Source organism: Mus musculus, chromosome 7, assembly GCF_000001635.26.
Source record: "Mus musculus strain C57BL/6J chromosome 7, GRCm38.p6 C57BL/6J".
In the NCBI taxonomy this organism is placed as follows: domain Eukaryota; kingdom Metazoa; phylum Chordata; class Mammalia; order Rodentia; family Muridae; genus Mus; species Mus musculus.
The window spans coordinates 139,775,225-139,782,531 of NC_000073.6; the positions used below are offsets into that span (position 1 = coordinate 139,775,225).

The window sequence follows — 7,307 nt, forward strand, 5'->3', positions numbered from 1 at the left end:
AAAAAAACAAAACCACCCATGCCCACAGTGACACACCTACTCCAACAAGGCTACACCTCCTAATAGCACCACTCCCTGGTTCAACCATATACAAACTATCACAATGTCTAACAACAAGGAAACTAAAGAAGAGAATGTGGAGTCTCTTAAGAAGCCAATGTCATCTGTGATGCCAGAGAGGGAAGGAGTCTTGCCCACAGTCAAGCACACACAGGCAGCTCCTTGGCTCTGTTTGTGGCCTCTGTGGTATCCCTGGGCCCCAGCCTCAGTCTAGACCTGCAGATCCAGAAAAGGTACCCAGACTGCATGTAGCCTGGCTAGTCCAGTCCTTACCTACCACTCACCCCAGAAACCAGTATGTGAACACTCCTCTATAGATACTGCCACTAGGACCACTGTAGGCTTTAGAGTTGTAGTGGTTTGAATGAAAATGGCTTCCACAGGTTCATAGGGAGTACCACTATTTGAAAAGATTAGGACCTGTAACTTTGTTGGAGTAGACATGATCTTGTGGGAGGAAGTGTGTCTGTGGGATTTCAGAAACTCGAGACAAGCCCAGTGGCTCACTATCTCTCTTTTTCTACTGCCTGCTGACTCGGATGCAGAACTCCCAGCTATCTCTCCACCACAATGTCTGCCTGTGTGCCGTCATGCTGCCTACCATGATGATAAAGGGCTAAACCTGTGAACCCCAATTAAATGTTTTCCTTTACAAGTTGCCATTAAATAAGTAAGTAAGTAAATAAATAACAAATAAACTTAAAAAGGGTTGCTGCGGTCATGGTGTCTCTTCACAGCAATAGAGACACTAACTAGGACAAAACTGCTGAGTTACCTAAGGGCAGCGACATGTCTCTCTATGACAGGCCAGCAAATCCATACCACTGCTATATGGGAACTCCAACCAGAGGGCAACTACCCCAACTCCCCTTCACTGCAGTGTTCTCCATGTATGCAAGAACTATGAGCCATAAATTGGGATCACAGTTGAGGTTTGATCTTTTGCTATGTATTGTAATGATAAATACTGGCCCCCCAGGCCTGGTTGCTTCCAGGTATGAGAGAAACCGCATGTACAATGTGACCTTGCTCCTTAATTTAAAACTATTGATTAAATAAAGATGCCAACAGCTAACAGTTGGGCAGAAGAGACATAGGCAGGGTTTGCGGTTCCCAGGCCTGGGGTCCGAGGAGAGCATGAGGAGAGGAAGAAGGTGGAGAGAGGAGAAGGCATAGGTTAAGAATCTTGAAATCATGGCCATGAGGGCTGACCAATTGGACTAAGAGAAGCCCAGATGGAACCCAGTAAGCAATAACTTGGGGCTATTGAGAGGAAAGTAGATTCTAGTGGCCATAGAGGGCAGATACCTGCTCAGCTTTAGTGTTAATAAAGGCTTATTATAAATTAAAGGCCACATAGGTATTTTATCTGGGAACTGGATAATCAAAAGCAGAATAGAAGCCCAGGATTGATATTAAATATTTTAGATGACACACAGCCATGGCCCTCATGTGAAACTATAGGGCTGTTCTTGGTCACGGGTTAAATATCCCCTCCACCATGAACTGGACTTGTCAGAACCTGCGAGCTATGTGTGCAGGCGATGTAGAAGTCAGTGACCTGGATCTTAGGGTGCGTTTGCCAGGGGGGAAGTTATACTGTACAACCATCAGGTTCTTCTTCAGATACAGCATCGAAGGTGACTTCCTGCTCCAGTGGGCAGGGGTTGCCCTCATAATTGGCTGCCTTTCAACCATCTTTGAGCACAAGAGAGACCTGAGAGTGGCTCCTGCCTACTTACACCCTGAGTCCTGGTGTCCTGCTGACCCAGGAAGATTCTTCATCCTGGACTGAGGAGTCCACATGAATGTTTGAAGACAGTGTGTTTGTATCCTCATTTAGCATTGCTTATTAATCAAGACCGAATTTCAGGCTTCAAGGCATCAAGATGACACGGTTTCTCAGGAAGGTCTGTCTCCCACAGCTCCGGCTTAGGGCTTCAAGCCTAAAGGCCTTAGGCTCTGGGCCTCCAGCTTGAGGAGACAACCTCTGTGCAGTACAGCTTGCTGGGGCTTTGCTTGGTACCCATCAAAAGCGAGTCTCCACCCAGAAATCCAGGGACTCCTTTGACCATGTAACCATGTATCCTGAGAGTACAGTGGGCCTGTGTGTTGGGAACTCACCATGGTTTCCTGTATATCTGACATACTGGAAGGCTCTCATCTGGCAACTTGCCATGCTGTCAGATGAGCCCAGGGAAGATTTGTGCTGAGAATTTCCAAGAATTGCTCTACAGATTCTGCTCTAAAAAGGTGCAGATATAAACACTCTCAATCAAGCTTCCAAACACTTTAGAGTGAAATCTTGGTCTCCAAGAAAGAGTGAACAACCCATCAGGCCACGCTGCATCCCTGAGATTCACAGATGCACAGAAGAATATGGACAGTGTGTGGGCTGGGCCTCCTGGTGGCCAGGGGCTCAGCAAAGTGAAGAACCCTAAGGCATAGGCAAGGGCTTCATGGATTTCAGACAACAGTTTCTATCACAGGCTTCCTACAGGGTCTCCCCACAGTCCCATCTATCTAGTCTGTCTGACACCAGACATGTGGGCACAGAGTCTTGGTCTCTGTCTGTCTGTCTGACTGACTGTCTCTCTGTTTCTCTTTCTTTCTGTATCTCTCTTCCTTCTTCCCTCCCTCCCTCCCTCCCTCCCTCCCTCCTTCCTTCCTTCCTTCCTTCCTTTCTCTCTTTCTCTTATTTTCTGTCATTCTCTCTCTTTCTGTGTGTGTGTGTATGTGTGTGTGTGTGTGTGTGTGTGTGTTTCACTCCCTCCCTCCCTCCTATCCATAGACACAGAAGCCCAGTACACTAGTGTTTGGGTGCTCACATCCTGAGTGTTTAGACTGATGGCTAAGTTATTAATACCACATGGTAGAGTACACCAGACAGCCCCAGATGCCACTGATGTCTTCCATGGCCTGTGTGAATCGTGAACAGACATATGACATAATTTCCTCCTGGTGAGAATCCGACTCTGAAAGAGCACCACACCTCCCCTCCATCACTGAGATTGCGAGATTGCTCCGTCACGGACGGTGATCCTTTGTGACTTCAGTGCCACGCTGTGGACACCTTACAACTCGGGCCTTCACAGACCCACTCTTCCCTGGCAGGGACCCACAGAAAAGCAGGAACTCAGTGTACCCTGTGGGTCTTCTTAGGGCGTGTCAGGACTAGGCTGAGAGCTCTTCTCAGACCTCTGCGTGTTCTCCAAGCCAGAGGAAACAGGTTTCTGCAGCTCCAAAAGAGAAAAACCCAAAGTGTAATATTTCCCTAGGGAAACACAGCAACTAGGAGTCTTTCTCTCCCTAGTTTGGGCAACCTGGAAACAAATCAAGGTTTCTTTACCAATATACCTTCTGCTTTCTTTTGAAGCACATGGAAATAGGATGTGGACTTACAGGCCTGAGTATCCACTAAGAAGACCACAGCTCAGACAGCCTAGTTCTCGGGAAGGGGGAAGCTTTGTCCATGGAGGTGGCTTGTTAATTTGGAGTATGAACTTCTACACCGACAGGCATTTTCAATAAAAAAAGGAAATAATGCACCAGACCTGTTCCCTGAGCTCTCAGTGACACTAAGGGGCTGGCAGAGATGCCATCCAAGGGTGGTCACCCACTTGTAGGACGTGGTCAAGAAAAAAACGAATGAGTTCCATTAAGCCTGTGATAGAAACTGTTGTGTGGATGAAGACAATTAATTTTGGTATAATATAATACTTAGGACATAATTATGCCTCAAACATTTCCATCTGAAATGATACCATAACTGGGCACTGGCGATTCTCATCGGACAGCTGTTACACTCCAGTGGTGTCGGGTACAGGGAATATTTGAAGCAGCTGCCTCATTTCCACTGGGAATACATTTCTACAGAATCAAACGTGGAATAAGAGGGAGGTAACTGGCCTATGGTCCCACAGAGACAGAGGAGCACCTCTCCCTGAGGCACTGGACAGGTGTTAGGCACTCAGTTCTAATTGTAAGCACCACCACCCCCCATTCAGTTTTTCGACACATAAAGACCATAGGGGATTGGGATAATCTGAACCCCTAATTAGCATCTGGCGGATGCTCCCTCAATGCCCTAGCTGCTGTGAGCAAAGGGATTGCCCGTCGAATGGTGAACAGTACTCCTCTCAGACCAGAACTAGTGTTTTGAACACTATGGGTAACTACACAATCGCAGCAGGTCGTCCCCAGCTCCTGAGGGGCCAGCCTCAGCCAAAGCTGTTTCAAACAGTTTATGCCAGACTTTTTGTGACCATAAGCCTGACCATGAATTCTAGGTGATCCTGTAACCACTCAACCTGAGTAAGAAGTAAGGTGGGGGAGGGGCTGATGACCTAACCAAGGACTCTTGTGTCTGGTGCTAAAGAGTCAAGGCTATGATTATCACGATCAGTACACCCACCCACAAACTTCTATTTGCATGTGAGGTGTACTGATTGGTGCAAACACAAACCTTCATTTGCATTCAAAGGTGTGCTGTGATTGGTCCAAAACCTTCTTTAGCTTATATAAGCAAGATGCTGGGACTCACTCACTGAGCTGGCAGGAGATGCTCTCCTGTGCTTCCTCCCTTGGTGTTGCAACATACATCCCTATAAAAGGCTCCTCTCTAGTGATAGACTGATGGCCTGCATGGGAAAAGCTCACTTCAAGCCTGGGTTCACTTGGACTCCCTCTGTATCTGGAAAGCTTTCTAGAGATACTTTCCACTTTCTCCTGCTTGATGCCAGGACTCCTCAGAGCTCTTGGCTCCGGAATCCACACAAGTGGCTTACCCAGAGAAGTTCTTGGCTAGTTCCCTCCTGCCCTTGGCACTGGTCATGGTCTTCCACAGCTTAGGCTCACTGTTGTCTGCTTCTGGCTCTGAACACCACAAACGGCTGTGAGCAGGCCCTTTGCAGGGTCCTGCGAGGGTTCCCCAGGCTGGCAGGACATCACTCCTCCCTCTGTAGCTTTCCCATCCCTGTCTGCTGCAGCTGGGGATGCGGGACCTTAAGAGGACCAAGTCCTCCAGTGGACCAGCCTTTGGATGTCCTTTCTTATCTCTGCTCTCTGAGCCTTGCCCCGGGACATCTTTATAGACCCTCATAGAATGGACCAATTGAAGCTTTGAGCAGCCGTGGCATCTCTGAGAGAACCTGTGGGCTACAAGTCCTTAGCAATTCCACCACCTTTGCAGACCCCAGGCACTGGCCACATCTGACCATCCCTGCCTAGATGTCCTGAGAGGTGTTCTCAGCCTCTGGCGTTCCTTCTCTGATACCGCCTTACCTTTCCTCAGGCAGTTGGGTCACTACTGAGCCACCAGCTGCCCCTGAGGATACCAGTCTCTTCTCTATGGGCATTCTTCTCTCCCGTGAAAACCTGAAGCCATGCTGCCTTGATCTCTAGCCCCACAGGCCTAGTGGCCTTTGAAGCCCCACTTCCTGCTCTTACTACCTAAGGCCTCTGAGGAGGCAGGCACTTGGCTTCCTGCTTCCCCTCCTGATCCTGACTCCATGCTTTGGGGAACCAGGTCATTTACCTCCTCTGCTTTCAAATGTCCTTGCATGTTAAAGCTCAGATGTGGCCACATGAAGCCTTCTATGGGAACTGGCAGGGGAGCAGGCTCTACCTGTTCCACTTGCTCTAGGGCCAGACGTTTCTTCAAGCTCCTGACTATCACCCCCCCCCCACACACACACACACCTAGAACACAGGATCTCAGCTTCAAGAGGCCCTGCAATGCAGGAATTGAGGCCCTTGCTGTGTCTTTGAAGCTCCTACCTAGGGGCAAGTAGATTAGGTTAGACCTCTGTCACACACCTCCAGCCCTAGAGAGGGCAAAAAGTGAACAGGAAAGTTCTACCTCCTGTCCTGCTTGTGGCCTATATCAAGTAAGTGTGCTGGCTCAGTTCTCCTTCAGTCTGGGATGCTCCTCCACACTATGAGCACACAGGTCTGGGCTGATCGCCTCTGACCCCAGTCCCAGTCCCTCCATGCATTGGCTAATAGAAGGTTCCTATAGAGTTTGTGTGAAGTCCAGAGCCTGACCAGGGACCAGAGGCCAGGCATAAAAGTAATACCGTGCCTGGCTTCAGGGCTGTGGACGGTCTGTCTCTCCAGTGGGTTTATCTCCCTTTAGACTGTCCTGTGAAGTGTGACATTTATCTCATGACAATCAGCGTCTGCTGTTAAGGCAACAAGTCACATCCTGTCTCTGAGATGGCTGTGTGGTTGGGCCCTACAGATGCCAGATAAACAAACAGGACAGAAATCCTGAGCCTGTGCAGGGTCTAAATCTTCCAGGCTAAAGCCAGAGCAGGTTAGAAGTTCAGACTCCCTGCTTGGTCTAAGGGAGATGACACTCAAGGCCAGGCTGGTACACTTCGCTGAGCCGGCAAACTAAGGGAGTTCTTTTTAATTCCATTGCAGCAACAATGTGAAGAGCCCCAGATCTCTAAGAGAGTCTGGAGTTCTAGGCAGTGCCCCATGACCAAGTCTGGGAGTCCAGGAGAGTTGGGCAAGAGGGAATGAGACAGAATGCCTGACTGACCACACTCTTTGCTTAGTGTTTGAATATCACAGAGCTACATCCCAGAGAGCCCAGCCAGGCTTTCTGCTGAGCAAGTCACCCTCGATCCCCATTGGCTGAGCATTTGTAATTATCTAATCAATGAAGAGGGTCCCAAAGTGTGCGCTGATGATGGCTTTCCTTTGTACGGGATTATTTGCAATCAAAGCACTCCATCAAGATAACAGGAAGAGAGCTAAGAATAGACCACACTGAGTGACTTGCCCCCAGCTAAGCTCTTGCACCCAACACAGGCAGGGCTCTCCCGTACCTCTCACAGGCCCAGAGAGGCTGTAGTCACAGACGCATGACCATCCAGTCATCATAGTCCCTCCAAAGGAGCCAAGGGTGACAATTTCTTCTGAAGGAAGAAAATAGAAAGCTTCCTGCTTGGGTTCTCCGTGCATCTCCTGGAGGCACCACTGACAAGGGGTGGAGTCTCTCTTCCTGAGAACCACATCTCAGCTGAGAAGACAGGGGCCTCACTGATATGTGAGCTCCCAGGTGTCTGCCAGAGCCTCAGACAATGAATATATCCATTTGTCTCTACTCTGCTACTTCTATTGCCACATTGCTACTTTGTCCTTATTCCACTACTTCTGGTGCTACACTAATAACCATCTTTTGCCATATAGGTCACCAAGGACAGACCAAATGAATTATTCCAGTGTGAATTTACTTT

At 48.8% G+C, this 7,307-nt stretch overlaps 1 non-coding gene across 1 annotated transcript; it reads left to right on the plus strand.

The window, feature by feature from the left end:
- On the plus strand, positions 3,794 to 3,902 carry Mir6401 (microRNA 6401). Its single transcript, NR_105827.1, has one exon. It is a non-coding gene; the product is annotated as a microRNA 6401 (primary transcript).
- The last annotated feature ends 3,405 nt before the right edge of the window (positions 3,903 to 7,307 follow it).